General features: G+C 41.5%; 2 pseudogenes; both read right to left on the reverse strand.

Annotated features, from left to right (window-relative positions):
* Positions 1 to 2,908: 2,908 nt before the first annotated feature.
* On the reverse strand, positions 2,909 to 3,918 carry LOC101156917 (annotated as a pseudogene).
* Positions 3,919 to 15,009: 11,091 nt separating this feature from the next.
* On the reverse strand, positions 15,010 to 17,055 carry LOC110016940 (annotated as a pseudogene).
* Between the last annotated feature and the right edge of the window lie 1,087 nt (positions 17,056 to 18,142).

The raw sequence follows: 18,142 nt of genomic DNA on the forward strand, positions 1-18,142 counted from the left end.
TGTTCCTAGAATTAGTAAAAGTACAGTTGGAGGGAGAGCGTTTAGACACAAGCACCTGTTTTATGGAATAAACTCCCTGCTCTTGTAAGAGAGGCCGACACAGTTTCTACATTCAAAGTTAGACTTAAAAATTCCTCTTTGGACTGACTTATTGTCAGACTAGCTAGTATTCAGATTGTTTAACTTAATGTTAATGAGTTTAAATTAAAATTAATAACAATTTGTTTTGAGTAGGCTGCTAGTAATTTTGAAGCTGGGGTAGCTATGGTGCACTGGGGTTCTGTCCTCTTTTCTCATCTACTTCTACCCTTCCTCTCTTCTCTGTTTTTAATCATTATTCATCATTTATTTCTCCATGCCTCTGTTTGGTGCAATGCGATTCATGTACTGTCCCTCTTTCCCTCTCCCCTCCTGGGGAGTGGGAGTGCTTCCAGATCCCAGTTGGCTCATCCGTGCTCCTGTTCCTGACCGTGTACCTCGTCTCTGGATCGCCTCTACTACTGCTCCAACACCTGGCTGTGGTTACTGTCTCTGGCTCGACTCGCGCCCCAACTGTCCCCCCAACTCCATCTGGATGAAGCTCGTCTACAGCCACCAGCTCGTCTCGTTGGAATATAAATATGTAGTTTTAGAGTTAGTTAAGTTAATTCTTCTCTATGAGTTCTGGTAAATCGCCTGTCCGTCCTGGGGGAGGATCCCTCCTTCATGTGGGCACCCCTGAGGTTTCTTCGTTCTTTCTGGAATCCGTTTTGTTTAGAAGTTTTTCCTTACCGCGAAGGGGGGTCTAAGGGTAGGGATGTCCAGTATAGTTTAGTCAGTTTGTTAGTTCAATTCAGTATTTTCCTTTTGATTTCTATTTATTCATGATCCTTTTGATTTTTTGTTTTACTTTTTCAATAACTGGTACGAAGCCCATCGAGACGACGGGCTATATAAATAAAATTGAATTGGATGTAAATATAATTATTATAAATAAAGCTTAGCATCAAATACAAAAGGGGTTTGAACAAATATACACTCTGTTTTTCTTCAGATCCATAAACTGATATAGTAACAGTAAAATCTGTCCAGCGCCAGAGGCCTTCAGCTCTGACCTGCTCGCTCAGCTGTTGGACAAGACAAGTTAGAAGAAAAAAAACATGACAATGCATACCTGTACCTGACCGTTTACCTCGCCTTTGCTCCTGCTCCTACACCTGGCTGTGGATCCTGCCTCTGGCTCATCTCTGGCTCGTCTCTGCTCTGTACCTGACCGAGTACCTCGTCTCTGCTCCTGCTCCTACACCTGTGTTCATGTCTCCGGCTCGACTCGCGCCTTTGACTGTCCCCACAACCACGGCTGGATGAAGCTCGTCTGCTGGACTTTTATATATGTAGTTGTAGATTTAGATAAGTTAATTCTTCTCTAAGAGTTCTGGTAAATCGCCTGTCTGTCCTGGGGGAGGATCCCTCCTTCATGTGGGCACCCCTGAGGTTTCTTCGTTTTTTCCGGAATCCGGTTTTTTTGGGAGTTTTTCCTTACCGCGAAGGGGGGTCTAAGGGCAGGGATGCCAGTATAGCTTAGTCAGTTTGTTAGTTCATTTTAGTATTTTCCTATTGAACTCTTTGTATTCATGATCCTTTTGAGTTCATGTTTTACTTCGAAGCCCATCGAGACGACTGTTGTTGTGATTTTGGGCTATACAAATAAAATTGAATTGAATCGAATTGAATTGAATTGAATTAAAGGTATACATTTTTGTTACCACTGAATTCCCTCTGCTCTTACTCCAGGAAGCATTGCCTCAAGCTCATGACGAACAATGGTTAGGATGGATAGAATTTTTTATAGGAATGAGAAGTTATTCATGTTTAGTCCTGCAGGCTGAGCCAATGTACATTTATTGATTGACTCCATGGTTAAAAACTAACAGAGAAAAACACGGTTTTAACTGAAACTGAGAAAACTCTACTTTGATTTGAAGCAGAGGCAGGGACATAAAAAAATCTCATCAACTATCTGAAGAAAGAAAAAAGAAAAGAAACAGCAAAAGAACAGAATTTACGCAAAAAACTTTTAGATTCATGTTCAAAAATGTCTCAAATCCACATTCTAGAGATTTTTCATTTCTCTCTTTATTTCTGATTACAAACATTACTCCACACAATATTAACAGTTAAAACTTTTACCTCAAAAGAATCCAAAGCAGCGAAATCACTAAAAATAAACATTTCACTTCATTAATGATCTTCAGGAACTATTTGAGTTTACAAAACTCTGCTGTGTCTCCAACATGATCAATTAAGAGTCCAGCATGTAGCGTCTGAGTGAATGTGGTTTGGACTCTGTGGAGGAGAGTCATGCTTTCAGAGACGCTGTAGAAGGACAGAACACCTGCTCTGTGATCCAGGTACACTCCTACTCTGGAGGAACCAGGAGCTGAGATGGAGGATTTTGTTCTGTTGTGAAGAAATAAGAATCTGTCTGGAGAACAAACTAATGCCCATGATTTGTCATTAAAACCAAATAAACTTTCATTTTCGGATCTGCTGATGTTCTTGTATGTGACTGCTATATAAACAAAGTCTCCCTTCTTCTCCACCTCCCAGTAACAACGTCCAGTCAGACTCTCTCTACTCAGAACCTGAATATAATCAGTAAATCTGTCTAGATGATCAGAATCAGACTGAGGTTTATTCATCATTGTCACCTTTCTGTTCTCCTCTGACAGTAACAGTCGACTGTTTGCTGTGTTTGGATCCAGTGTGATTTGACATGAATATTTCAAGAAGTCAGCTCTGCTCTTTGGTTCTGGTTCTGGTTCTGGCAGTAAAACATCCACATGAGTGACTGTCAGTGAGATGTTTGTCCATTCCTCTCTCAGAATGTCCTGCAGCTTGTCTCTGAGCTCTGACACAGCTGCTGTCACATCCTCAAAGTATTTCATAGGATGGACATTGATGCTGGATGAGTGTGTGGACTCACTGAGTGGTGGCAGTGAGGGGTAGTTGAGCAGAAACTGGTTGTGATCCTCTGTGAGTGAGAGCTGCTTCAGCTCAGCGTCTCTCCTCTTCAGCTCAGTGATCTCCTGCTCCAGCTCCTCCTGAAGATCTTTGACTCTACTCACTTCAGTTTGCTGCTGGGATCTGATCTGCTGCTTCACATCACAGCTTCTTTTCTGGATGAGACGGATCATCTGAGTGAAGATCTTCTCACTGTCCTTCACTGTTTGATCAGCAGAGTGATTGATGGCCTCCACCTCCTGTTGAAGCAGCTTCACCTCCTTCTCTCTGTCCTGGATTCTCTGCTGGATTTGTTGTTGACTCTCCTCCAGCTCTCTCTGCCTCTCAGTCCTTTCTGCTGCAGCTGAGACTGTGTCGTGGCCTTTATGTTCTTCCACAGAGCAGAGATAACAGATACACTTCTGATCAGTGCGACAGAACATCTTCATCACCTCATCATGACGGGAGCAGATGTTCTCCTGCAGGTTCTTGGAGGGTTCCACCAGCTTGTGTTTCTTGAATGCAGCTACATCCAAATGAGACTGAAGGTGTTTCTCACAGTAAGAGGCCAGACAGATCAAACAGGACTTGATGGCTTTCAGTTTTCTTCCAGTGCAGACATCACAGACCACATCTTCAGGTCCAGCATAGCAGAGATCAGCAGGAGCAGCTTGGAGTCCAGTCTTCTTCAATTCCTCCATTATATCTGCTAACATGGTGTTTTTTACCAGAACAGGCCTCGGTGTGAAGGTCTTCTTGCACTGAGGACAGCTGGGGATTTTCTCCTCTTCATCCCAGAATCCTTGAATACACTTCATGCAGTAGCTGTGTCCACAGGGAATAGTCACCGGATCCTTCAGCAGACCCTGACAGATGGAACAGCAGAATCTTTCTCGATCCAGATCGACTCCTTGCTGCGCCATTTTTCCTCTCAGACTCAAAAATGGTGGGAGTTTCACTTCCTCATCAACCAGTTTGACCGGTTTCTTTTAATCTCTCCTGTTGTTTACTGTGGATTCTCACTTCCTCAGAGGTGCAGTGGCAGGTTTAGCAGTTTCAGGGGCCCTAAGCTAACAATAACACGGGTCTTTACAGCTGTTGTGTTAATCTTTTAAGTTTGTTTTTACCAAGGGTAAACAGCGAATACCTTCATTCACTTTAAGATGGCATTAATATCAAGAATCAAAATGTTTTAATAAGGATTTAAAATATTGAATAACATTTAAATGTTAAAGAAATGTATTTTATATACTGTAACGACCCAGTCGGTGTGTCACATTAGCGGGGAAGCAAAACCCAAGCTGCTCACAGAGCGGGTTCAATGGAGAGCTTTCCGTGCCCCATATGACCCAGGACAGTCTCAAGGAGAAGTAATAGGCAGAGAAACAGATCCTTTTTCAGCATCAATGCCCATTTATTCAAGCACTTGCTAACAGCCCAAACAGCATGCACTTCACTTCTGCTTCCAGCCCTCTCACTCAAGGTTTTCACCCCAAAACTCCCCACTTCCCATGAGTCTTAGGGGCTAAAGGCGGGGCTAACCCCCAGGTCGCTACAATGCATCACTTTTACTTGGGGAAAAAACATTAAACTTATTTAAAGTGCTAATTAATCACTCACTTCCTAGTATGAACAAATGAGTGTCCGGTACAAGGGTTTGTGAAGGATAGTGATAAGTCTGGCAACACTTGCGCATTGGCTCACGTTTCGAGCTATTTCAAGTCCCATGACCGATAGAGCCACTGTGTCGGTGTGTCACGGATGAGTCAAACAAGGAAAAAAAAAAAAAAAAAAAAAACAAGGAAGCGCGTCTACCAGCAGTGTTGTCAGATTATGTGGTTTTCCACCCAATTGAATGGGTTTGATGTTGATTTTGCAGAGACATTTTGATTTGGGCGGTTTTCGTATCAATTTGGCGGGTTTTCGTTTGTTTTATTATAAATCTAAGCTATATTTTATTTTGAAAGATATTTTATTTTGAAAAGCTACCGGATCTTCTCGGTTACATTACTGTCCCTTGGGTGCTAGATCAGTCCAGCGGTGAGTTTAACAGAGTAGGAGGAAAAACAATTTTTGATGCCTCGGATGCGCGCCCAGCTTCCAGCAGTTGAATGATTCTTGCGCTCGTGCGCCTCCATTTTCCCCGCCAACCTGTGTTTGACGTTTTATTTTACTGACTTACTTAAGGTGTGGAATGTGGTGTTTTAATGAGGTTTGTTGTGATGTATGGTGCTTGCTTGACTCCGACCACTAGATGGCCTCTATTTATATGAGTCATGTGTTGCATGTAGGTAGAAGACGAAAACAAACATGTCGGAATAAAGCGTGATAAACTGGATAAACTGGCGTGTTTGTATATCAGCTCCAACATCCTTACATGGTGTCAGAAGTCAGAGATGGAGCAGTTAAAGCCACCAAGTAGTCTGAGTTTTAAAGGAAACTTGGCAGAAAAACTTAACGGACTTGACCCTCCTGGAGGGTGATGCAGCATGGTATTGGGAAACTGAGAAACAGGAAAGCTTTGAAAAGCTAAAGATGCATGTCAGCAAAGCTCCAGTTCTCAAGTATTTTGACGTGAAAAAGGAGTTAACGTTATCTGTTGATGCGAGCTTGGAAGGTCTGGGAGCAGTGTTGATCCAGGAAGGACAACCAGTGGCGTACGGCTCAGGAGCGGTGACTGACTATCAGAAAAGGTATGCTCCGTTTGAAAAAGAACCTTTGGCAATCATGTAAGAATGTGAAAAGTTTAAACAATATGTGTATGGCAAGACAGTGCATGTGGAAACAGACCACAAGCCTCAGAGATGGTGTTTAAGAAATCGCTGCAGAAGGCTCCACTGAGACTCCAGAGGATGCTGATGAACCTTCAATCCTATGATCTACGGGTCAGCTACAAGCCTGGAGCTTTACATGACACAGTGAGTCGGGCTTACTTAAAGGAAAGAACTGAACAACTCCTGGAGGATGAACTACAGATTCATCTACTTACTGCTCAACTGTCAATCACTGAAGAAAAGCTGAACATATTCAGAACACAAAATGCAGAGGATGAAGAACTGCAGCTGGTCATAGATATGGTCCAAGCAGGATGGCCAGCAGAAATACGACATGTACCAGCAGATATCAGAAAATATTGGAAATTAAGAGAGGAACTTACATGTTCTGATGGTCTACTTTTTAAGAACACATGACTTGTTGTTCCACATAGCCTGAGAGCAGACATGTTGTCAAGAGTTCATGAAGCTCATCTCAGAATAGTCAAGTCCAAACAACGAGCAAGAGACATCATGTTTGGCCCCACATGGCTAAAAAAGATTAAAGATGTTGTGTTAAAGTGTTCTGTTTGCAACACATTCAGATGGAGTAACACAAAAGGCTAATCTGCCACAAAATTCCAGAAAGAGTCTGAGCAAAAGTTTGGAGTAGACATGTTTCATTATTAGATTAGATTAGATTAGATTAGATTAGATTAGATTTATTATCATTGTCCGTTGTACAATGAGATTGAAGCATCACCATTACAGTGCAAGAATAGCTAGGAACAATGAACAACAAAATACAATATCAACAAACAGATCAGTATATACAAGTGTAAAAATATAAACTGCAATGAAGAATGTCAGAAATTAGTGTACAAAATTGTGCGTAAACATGTCATGAGCAAGGTGAATACCTGCTGTGTGTAGACTACTACTCAAAGTACCCTGAAGTTGACAAACTCACTGGGACCACCAGCAAACATGCGGTAACAGCCCTTAAATCAATATTTGCAAGACATGGAATTCCAGATGAGGTTGTGTCTGATAATGCCCCAAAATTTGGGAGTGCTGAGTTCAGGACATTTGCAGAGAGATGGGAGTTTGTTCACACCTTATCTAGTCCTGGATACCCCCAATGGACAAAGTGAGCGGGATAATACGGAGCCTGTGTCCTGACATAGATAAAATAAAAAATGTCTAGTTTCCACAAATTAATATGTTGTTCCCACAAATTAATACGTTGTTCCCTCTAAATCAGTGTTTTTTAACCGGTGTGCCGCGGCACACTTGTGTGCTGTGTGAGATGGTCAAGTGTGCCGTGGGAAATTGCCTTCATTAACTGATCTAAAAACACTTACCATCTCCAGGATATCAGCTCTGTGTTCATCCAAACAGGCCCTGATAAAACACTGAGTAGTTTGGAATATCAAAGATCGTAAAAGACTTTTTCTTTGTGTTTATTTGATTCTATAAAAGACATTTTGATTTAGCCGTAGCGTCAGCTGTTTTTTTGTAAAAGTCTGGCCCCTTTAACTGTCTCCACCAATCATTCTTGGAGACTTAATCACACGTCATCAGTCTGACCAATCAGAAGTGATTAAAGTCTTCACTTCCTTGTTCCGATTTAGCTAGTAAAGTTGCTCAGTTTAAACAAAAATAACAGCTAAAGCTCGTCTTTAGCGGTGTCGCTTTCCACGGGATCCGGTGTCAGACAAGTGAACAAAGCAATGAAGCTCAGAGAAACGATCTCTGGCCGTTTTCACACTACATCTCCCATGAGGCATTGGGTAAAGCGACAGCCTCTCAACGCACAATGAGTCTTCGTGTTAAACGTCTTGAAAAAACAACGAACACACATCAAACAGTTTTTAAATCTTCTAACTTAACTTTTATTACATCTTTTAGAAAAACAGCTGCAACTTCCAGCTTTTTCTGCCACAATTATCACAAAAATGCATGTGAGATCGGAGGGCCTGTAGATCACAGACTCTGAGTTTTTCCTTTATTTTTTAACCATTTTAGTGGTGGTTGTGTGGGGATCATCAAGAAGAGATGATTGATTTTTGGCAAAATTTTCATTTCTAATATTGCTACGGTGCCCATGAGGGACAGAGGTAGATTAGCCCAGTGGGTAAGATCGTCCTGTATGCTTTTCAGTAACAGGGTGTAGTTTAGCTGCACCAGATCTGATAGTTTGGGGGAGAAATAAATACAACTGTAGCCAAAAAAGTATTTAAAATAAGGAATTGACATTATGATTAAATTCTGTGTCAAAAACATTTGTTCCCTTAACACTGTAAAGTCCTATTTCCGATTTCCTCAGGAAATGTCATTCAGAAATGTGTTGTTATTTTTTTGTTTTTTGTATTAAGGACACATCAGCGGTAAGTCATGTGACTGACGGTACCGGGGACTGATTTGATAAAGGTGACCAAAGTAAGGGGGGGGCAGCGCATCCTGTCGTGACGGGGGAAAAACTTCAGGGAGTCTACGAGAGACCTGAGGAGAAAAAAAAAAAAGAAGCGCATCTAACGCCCGAGGCATCGGATTCCGTTTTGGGGATTTATTTCTGTTTGGACAAACTTGGACAGTCGACCCTTGGGTGAGAGGATTCCTTTTCTCCGTTTGGATATCGTTTCATTGGGAAGAATGCCTACGTGTCGGGAGTGGGAGTGACCGTGAACTTTGAAAAGGAAGACGCTACAGCACGGACATTAACGGGACATTTAAAGAAAACAAATCGGTTTTGAGAGACTAAGGATTCTTATATTATTTGGGTTTTTCTATTGTTTGGTTTACTTGTGTTATATAAAAGAATCTGAATAACAAAGAGGAAAAACTGTTGTGGGTAAATATATCAATTTAAAGAATCTAATTACCCTAAAAAAAAGTAATGAGCACTATAAATAAATAGATGATCGTTACATATGGTGGCCAGTATGGGGAAAGATTTTTTTTTATATATGTACATGTTTTGTTGAAAAATCATGGAAAGTAGATCAAGTGCGGGTTTGAGTGGCTTGTACAATCCAGATGCTTTGAAAGATCATGAGTCTGTTGATCCGGATTTTACTGTTGGTCAATTTGTAACCATAAGAGAGAAATCTCCAAGTTAAATAACATCTATGTTGGGTTCATTATATTTAGATGATGAAGAGGATGAAAATGAATGCATCGCTCCTGAAGACATCAGACACCGGAAAGCTAAACTACTAACCAATGTTGAGGTTGTTCATGTTAATGCGGATGATGATGGAGCTAATGCAGTGGATGAGCAACAGTATAGAAGATCAGAGGATCAGGAGGAGCAGAACATAAAAGCCGACCTAAACTGTGTAACCCATGAAGTTGTTGCTTTAAAAGAGCAGGTCCATAACTTAGAAGTAAGACTGAGGGATTCCATTACAAGTTCTTTCAATCGAGAAAGTAATTTCCGAGAATATATTGATGTTTGTTTTGCAAAAATGGAAAATAACCTTATTTCCAAGGTAGAAAAACTGGAAAAAGATGTGGTGAACTGTATGTTAAGAAGGGATTTGAAATGGAAAAACCAACTTAAAAATGTTAAGGCAGAGAGCACTCCCATTGCCCAAAGGTCCATAGCCATTTCTACTGAATTACAGTATTCAACTCTTTCTGATGAACCTCGTCTTATAGTGCCTAGTCAGCCTGGTGCAACCCATTTCTACTCCACTCCTACAGTACACAGTCAGCCTGGTGCGACCCCTTTCTACTCCACACCTCCGTTTCGCTTAGACTTTCCCACTTTTGGAACCTCCAGTGAATCTTCAGATGTTGTCAGTTTCATAGAGCAATGCGAAAACTATTTAGACATACGACCATTGTCCAACCATGAATTGATGGGAGCCCTGTCTGCAGTACTGAAAGGACCCGCTCTTAGTTGGTGGAAAGCCACAAAACATCAAATACATGACTGGACGTCTTTTAAAAATGCATTTATGGCTGCCTTTCTCCCTGCTGACTATTTAACAGAAGTAGAGGAGAAATTGAGGACAACAGTCCAAAAGCCAGATCAGTGTCTGAGAGACTTTGCATATGATTACAGAGCTCTATGTCTTAAGTGGAAGCGGGACATGTCAGAAGAGGAGGTTGTGCGACGCATACTAAACAACATCAATTCAAAAGTGGCAGGATGTCTGAGGGGAACGGTCTCTACAGTTGCACAACTTGTGAAAATTGGAGCCATGGTTGAAAAGGACTGTACGGGAGCAAAAGATTATTGGCAGAGAGTTCATGCTAATTCTGACAGATTCCCTAAAAAACCTCCTGACAGAAAAGCTAACCAAAAGGGGACAGTAGGTGTCACTGTAGTTCCATAACATACCATTTGAGAGCCAAACCTCTTAATGGTCCCTGTTTCAATCCGAGGGATGCAAGTGGAAGCAGTGGTTGACACTGGTAGTACCTTTACTCTAATGAGAGAGAGCTTGTGGAACCAGTTGACAGGTCCTGAAGAAATATTTCAACTTACAGAAAGACAAAGGTTATGGCTGATGGAACCGTTCACCAGGAGTTGGGCCATAAGACTCTATGTCTAAAGTGGCATCAGGATCAATGGACAATAAATGTGCATGTGATGGAAGACCGCCACTTGGCTTTTTCTCTAGTGCTTGGACTGGATTTTCTATCAAAGTCGGGAGCAATTCTTGATATGTCCCGAAACAGTTATGGAGTGAAAACAGATCATGGTTATAAATTCCATGCATTTCTTCATCAGAAAGGAGATTTCAGGGAGTGGAAAAAATCCACCATCTCCTCTTGCCTTTCTCCTGTTAGTCTCTACAATGCACTCCAACCGGGGGAGTTTCCTCCTTGTTGGTCGGTTGTGACTGCCACAGACATGGTTCAAACCTGTGACACTGATAACCCTGACAGTTCCAGACTTATACATAAATTGGTAGAGGACTGGCCAACAGTTACTTCTGGCATTCTGGGGAAAACCACTGTAGAAAAACACACAATCTTCTTACAAGATGAAATCCCAGTGAGATCAAGAGCATATCGGGTTTCTCCTTTTAAAAAAAATATAATCGAGGAACATGTGGCTAAAATGTTGAAAGATGGCATAATTGAATCATCACAATCAGCCTGGTCCTCTCCTGTAGTCCTTGTAGACAAGCCTGATGGATCCTATAGGTTTTGTGTTGACTACAGAAGAGTAAATGCCAAGACCTTGCCTGATGCTTATCCCATGCCCCTCATTCATGACATCTTGGAATCTATGGATGGTGCATCCTGGTTCAGCACTTTGGATTTGCAATCAGGATATTGGCAGGTGGCTATGGATGAACAGAGTAAGCCACAAACAGCTTTTATAACTTCTATTGGACTTTTCCAGTTCAAATGCATGCCATTTGGATTACGTAATGCGGCAGCCACTTTCCAACGGCTTATGGAAAAAGTGTTAGGAGAACTAAAAGGGAAGTTGTGTTTTGTATATATTGATGACATCATTGTTTATTCTAAAACACAAGAAGACCACCTGAAAGACTTGGCAGAAGTGTTTCACAGACTCCATAGGGCCAACCTCAGTCTCAACATGGAGAAATGTCATTTCTTTAAAAAACAGTTAAGATTTCTTGGTCATGTTGTTTCAGGAGAAGGAGTAGCAGCCGATCCAGCGAAAACACAAGCAATTTCCAGTTTCCAGTACCAACTGATATAAAATCGCTTCAACGTTTTCTGGGGCTTGCAGACTGGTATCATAAATTTATTGCAAATTTTTCTGATATTGCGGCTCCTCTTAATCACTTGAAGAAGAAGGGGGTAGAGTGGCACTGGTCTACCGAATGTCAAGCTAGTATGGATGCTTTAAAAAAAGCTCTAACCTCACCACCCATACTAGCACAGCCAGATATGTCACTTCCCTTTCAGGTTCATACAGATGCCAGTGAGGTGGGCCTTGGGGCTATTCTCTCACAGGAGACAAAAAATGGAGAACGTGTTATTGCGTATGCTTCCAGAGGGCTTCGAGGACCTGAAAGAAATTATTCTACCTCAGAAAAGGAATGTTTGGCTGTCGTCTGGGCGGTTGAGAAATGGCGACACTATCTTGAAGGGAAGGAGTTTTCTGTCTACACAGACCATGCTGCATTGTCGTGGGCGTTCAATTTCCCTAAAACAACCTCTCGCTTGACGCGCTGGATTTTGCGGTTGCAACAGTTCCACTTCAAGGTCCTCTATAGAAAAGGTTGCCTCAATGTTGCACCAGATGCATTGTCTCGAGGATATACACCCTTGATAATAAAGCCATCTCCTTGCTTTGCTGTCACCCTGAAAGTCCTTCAGATCTGCCAACCAGTTTAGCAGAAATCGCTCAAGCACAAGATCATGACCCAAAACTTAATGAAATGAAACGGACTCAAAGTGACATCAACAGTTCTCCCCAAACGATCAGTTTTGCAGAACATCAGGGTGTTCTGTATCGCAGAATTCCCTTGCAGAACCAAGGAGAACGGTTCCAATTGGTAGTGCCTCAGGCCTTAGTCCCAGTTTTTCTCCGTTACTTTCATGATAATCCTTTGGGAGGCCATCTTGGACGCCTGAAAACCCTCCTGAAGATCCTGGATGTAGCTTGGTGGCCAAGCGTACGCAAAGATGTCTGGGAACACACCAAGAAATGTGAAACTTGCCAAAAGTACAAACCTGGCAATTGCAAACCTTCGGGTTTATTACAAAACATCACAGTCAACAAACCTGGAGAGATGCTCGGAATAGATATCATGGGGCCTTTCCCCAGGAGCAAGAAGTCAAATGTATTTCTTCTTGTGGTGGTTGACTACTATTCAAAGTGGGTTGAATTGTTCCCCTTAAGAGACAGTAAAACACCACGAATTATCAAGATTCTGATAGAGGAAATATTCACTAGGTGGGGCGTTCCTCAATATCTGGTGTCTGACCGAGGTCCTCAGTTTACTAGTAGTCTTTTAATTGACCTTTGTAAGACATGGGGGGTTGTGCAGAAGTTAACAACTAGTTATCATCCACAAACCAACCTCACCGAACGTGTAAACAGAACATTGAAGACCATGATTGCATCCTTTGTTGGCCAACATCACCATGCTTGGGATCAATGGTTACCTGAGTTTCGTTTTGCTATTAACACCGCCCAACAAGAAACCACAGGAAAGACCCCAGCTGAGCTGGCTCTGGGACGTAATCTATATGGCCCTCTGCAGAGACTGATTTACAAACCACCTTCTCTCCAACAACAAGCAACCTACAATCTAGTTGAAAGACAACAACAACTGGCTGAGGAGGTTAAACGGAGAGTGGGTGTGCACCAGGCTAGAAATGCTAAGTATTATAATACCCGTAGAAAAGATGCGCACTTTCTGCCGGGAGACTTAGTCTGGGTCAGGTCACATCCTCTTTCTAAAGCTACTGAAAAGTTTTCAGCAAAGTTAGCGCTGAAGTGGGAAGGACCAGCAAAAATAATAAAGAAATTAGGGCCAATCAATTACAGAGTTATTTGGGGAGACCCACAAAAGAAAGAAGATACTGTAAATGTGGTAAACCTAAAGACCTATCATGGTGTTTTCCCTTAAAAGCCTTTGGCTGAATGGGGGGGGGTATATGTAGCCACAAAAGTATTTAAAATAAGGAATTGACATTATGATTAAATTCTGTGTCAAAAACATTTGTTCCCTTAACACTGTAAAGTCCTATTTCCGATTTCCTCAGGAAATGTCATTCAGAAATGTGTTGTTATTTTTTTGTTTTTTGTATTAAGGACACGTCAGCGGTAAGTCATGTGACTGACGGTACCGGGGACTGATTTGATAAAGGCGACCAAAGTAAGGGGGGGCAGCGCATCCTGTCGTGACGGGGGAAAAACTTCAGGGAGTCTACGAGAGACCTGAGGAGAAAAAAAAAAAAGAAGCGCATCTAACGCCCGAGGCATCGGATTCCGTTTTGGGGATTTATTTCTGTTTGGACAAACTTGGACAGTCAACCCTTGGGTGAGAGGATTCCTTTTCTCCGTTTGGATATCGTTTCATTGGGAAGAATGCCTACGTGTCGGGAGTGGGAGTGACCGTGAACTTTGAAAAGGAAGACGCTACAGCACGGACATTAACGGGACATTCAAAGAAAACAAATCAGTTTTGAGAGACTAAAGATTCTTATATTATTTGGGTTTTTCTATTGTTTGGTTTACTTGTGTTATATAAAAGAATCTGAATAACAAAGAGGAAAAACTGTTGTGGGTAAATATATCAATTTAAAGAATCTAATTACCCTAAAAAAAAGTAATGAGCACTATAAATAAATAGATGATCGTTACACTACGACTTAGATAATTGACATTGCGTGATTTGACTGGCATAGAGAGTGTTTGTTCTGCATTACTGTTCAGTGATAATAAAACAGGTTTAACCCTTGTGCTATCCTAGGCACTTTAACGTTGGGAGTTGGGTCATCTAGACCCACTAGACAGTGCTCTGAACCTTTTTCCTTCAATGATTTATGATCTTCACTGGTGTCCATGGGTTACATTAAATCCTCTCCGCCTTTATCCATCTGTGTCATGGTAGGGAGAACACGTCAATGGTCATCTTGACCCCATAGGATAGCACAAGGGTTATTCCAATTAACTGAGTGTTACGGGGAGAGGAAGAGGGAGTACCCAGGTGCAGAGAGGAGAGGAGGCAGGAGGTTGCAGGGGAACGGGGCTTTAATAATAACAAATGACTACAAACCAAAATCCACTGCTTAGCAGGCTAGAAACTCGAAACTTGAAAATACACAACGCTCGAAACCAGGGAACAGCACAAAATGGACCAGCACAGGAGGAAGGGAAAGACAAGACTTAAATACATACAAGGGAACAAGACACAGGTGGAAACACTCAGGACTGATGGGGAAAGGTAAAACTTGAGACAACAACAAAACAGGAAATGCTACAAAATAAAACAGGAAGTAACTCAAACAGGCCCGAACATAAAACAACTAGAACATAAAGGCAAAGAACCTAAAACCGTGACACTGAGCTGTCTGAGACGGAGGACAATTCATTAATAATTGTTTTACTAATAATAGACTGTGAACTATTTAGAAAAAATAACATGTCATCTGCATAGAGACTAATTTTATGATGGTTGTGTTTTGTTTCTAATACCTTTAATGCTCTCAGGAATGGTGGGATCTTTCCACAGAAGATTTAAAGTTAAAAAGTGTAGTTCATAATGGTCGAAAGCAGAGAAATTACACATAAAAAACATGTAATTTGTTTCATGATCTTCAGGAACTATTTGAGTTTACAGAACTCTGCAGTGTCATCAGACCAACCAAACAACCACAGTCCAGCATGGAGCGGCTGAGTGAATGTGGTCTGGACTCTGGAGGAGAGTCATGCTTTCAGAGACGCTGTAGAAGGACAGAACACCTGCTCTGTGATCCAGGTACACTCCTACTCTGGAGGAACCAGGAGTAGAGATGGAGGTTTCTATGCTGTTATGGTGAAATGTGAAACTGTGTGGAGAACAACGTAAAACCCAAGATTTGTCATTAAAACCAAATCTGCTTTCATTTCCACATCTTCTGATGTTCTTGTATGCGACTGCAACATAAACAACTTTTTGTCCCCTCTCCACCTCCCAGTAACAACGTCCAGTCAGACTCTCTCTACTCAGAACCTGAAACCAATCATTAAATCTGTCTAGATGATCAGAATCAGACTGAATTTGTTTCATCAATGTTACCTTTCTGTTCTCTTGTGTCAGTAACAGTCGTCTGTGTGCTGTGTTTGGATCCAGTGTGATTTGACATGAATATTGTAAGAAGTAAGCTCTGCTCTTGGGTTTTGGTTCTGGTGGAAAACATTTCAAACGAGTGACTGTCAGTGAGATGTTTGTCCATTCCTCTCTCAGAATGTCCTGCAGTTTGTCTCTGAGCTCTGACACAGCTGCTGTCACATCCTCAAAGTATCTCAGAGGACGGACATTGATGCTGGATGAGTGTGTGGACTCACTGAGTGGTGGCAGTGAGGGGTAGTTGAGCAGAAACTGGCTGTGATCCTCTGTGAGTGAGAGCTGCTTCAGCTCAGCGTCTCTCCTCTTCAGCTCAGTGATCTCCTGCTCCAGCTCCTCCTGAAGATCTTTGACTCGACTCACTTCAGTTTGCTGCTGGGATCTGATCTGCTGCTTCACATCACAGCTTCTTTTCTGGATGAGACGGATCACCTCAGTAAAGATCTTCTCACTGTCCTTCACTGTTTGATCAGCAGAGTGATTGATGGCCTCCAAGCCACTAGTAATACTAGTAATACTAATACTAGTAATACAATACTAATATTTAACCAAATATTAGTAATGACCATTTTGTTTTCAGTTATTTCATTTGTCCAATTACTTACGAGCCCATGAAATGAAGGGATTATGTTTAAAAACCTCTTTAGTTTTTTACATTTTTATACAATTTTGTTCAACCCATGGCATAAAAGCTGAAAGTCTGCACTTCAATGGCATCTGAGTTGTTTTATTTCAAATTCACTGTGGTTATGTACAGAAACCAAATTAGAAAGAATGTGTCTCTGTCCACATATTTATGGTCCTGACTGTATTAATTGTATAAACTTGTAAACCATGCAAACCCTCTCCAGGAGCCTTGTTCTAACTGTGCAAAGTGAGACTGCTGCTGCTCGGGGTGGTGTAAAACTCTGGTGACTCTCTTGGCTTGAGATTAAACCTGAGGCAGAGGAGACAAGACACAATTAGCGAGGTACGAGACAAGGTGAGCCAGGCGTTAATTCTTAACGTGACTAAGCACCATCAGGGTTAACGGACTGGCGATGATTGCTGGAGCTGGGTCTCCTTAAGAAGAGCAGAGGCTTGATGAGGAGATGGGTCACAGCTGTGAGTCAGGAGCAGAGCAGAGCTGGGAGGGGGAGGAGTCTGACAGCGGCACCATCACAAATTACCCATTTTGGTAACGCTTTAGAATGAGATTCCTTAATAAAGTACTAATCAGACATTGTTGGTGTTGTTGATGTTGCCGTTGTTGTCAGCTTCATCCCCAATTGCAATAAACATAGACTTTTCATGTTTTTGGACCTTCCCTCCAGTTTTAGCGAAATAAAGCCAATTTAGTCGTCATTTTTCTGTGATATGAGCGGCGCCATTTTGAGCCACTCGACAGTGATTGGTCTGAGGCGGTCTGAGTAACTTTTCTAGGGCAACTACCGTCTCCAATCATGAGTAAGCTTGTTCAAAGTCCACATCCCTTCCACTGAAAGCGGCTCGGGAGAATCTGTCAATCAAACGTTTGAGGTGGGGGCAGCCAGCATGCACCGCATGGTTGTAGTTCACAACTTGAAGAGCTTGCAAATGTAAAAAAATATCATGAAAAAGATGTTAAGAAAGATGTTAAGAAAAAGTACCAGAGCAAGAATTGATTCTAATAAAGTTGTAAATTTCATAACCTAACAAAGTTCAAATGAAAATCTACAATAGAAGAGAAATAGTTTTTGGCAGAATCTCCTCATTGCTTCCCCCACAGCAGCATCTACTTGGAAAACTTCTTGAAGCCCAAAAAAAGTTAGTCCAATAGACAGTTAAGCCTCGTTTCCTCCGAGCGGTACTGTCCAGTCCAACATTTTGAGCATTTCTATTTTAAAATGGACCCATTAAACTGGAATGTGCCATACAATTTTTGGACCCCCGTTGGTTGTAGATCCGTAGAAAAATGGAACAAACCCGCTCACCTGAATTGCCTGGTCCGTTCTAAACTGGAATGGACCGCGCCATACTGCACTGGAGCGGACCATAACACTCGGTGGAAACAAGGCTTTAAATGACAGCATCTATGGTAAAAATAGGTTCGTTTGCAGTGTTCACTTTACATTTGAGACTTCATCAAATGTTTCACTCTCTTGATTTCTTAATGCTATCCCTCAAATCAATTTGGAGGATGACAGCCTTTCTGATTTCGTGAAGGTAACTTAGTTAGGTAGTAACTTCAGATTTACACTCCAAAGGAGAAACAGTTGTATATTACTTTACAAACACAATGCCATTCTAATGTTGTAATGAGATAGATTATTTATAAAGTATGTTCTTATCTAAATAAGTGCACTTTGATCACCTTGTGTTACCTGGTGTGACCTTAACTAAAAAGATAAAAACCTACAATTATCTGTGGCTTGTTCCCAACCAACCCATCCATCACAATTCTTTCTTAAAGGCAATTGCTCCTGCTGAAAAAGCTCATTGTAAACTAAATGAATACAATGAAAATAGTATTGTGTAATAAAAAGTGTTTTTATTTAAAAAAATGATAATTTTGGATCATTTAGTACACACAACCGTAAAGGCAGAGACTTAGGAAAAAATGGCCTAAGTGGCAGAGAATACGAGAAGGAGGATTTCAGTTGTCTTGTTGCT

Source organism: Oryzias latipes, chromosome 17 (assembly GCF_002234675.1).
Source record: "Oryzias latipes chromosome 17, ASM223467v1".
Classification (NCBI taxonomy): domain Eukaryota; kingdom Metazoa; phylum Chordata; class Actinopteri; order Beloniformes; family Adrianichthyidae; genus Oryzias; species Oryzias latipes.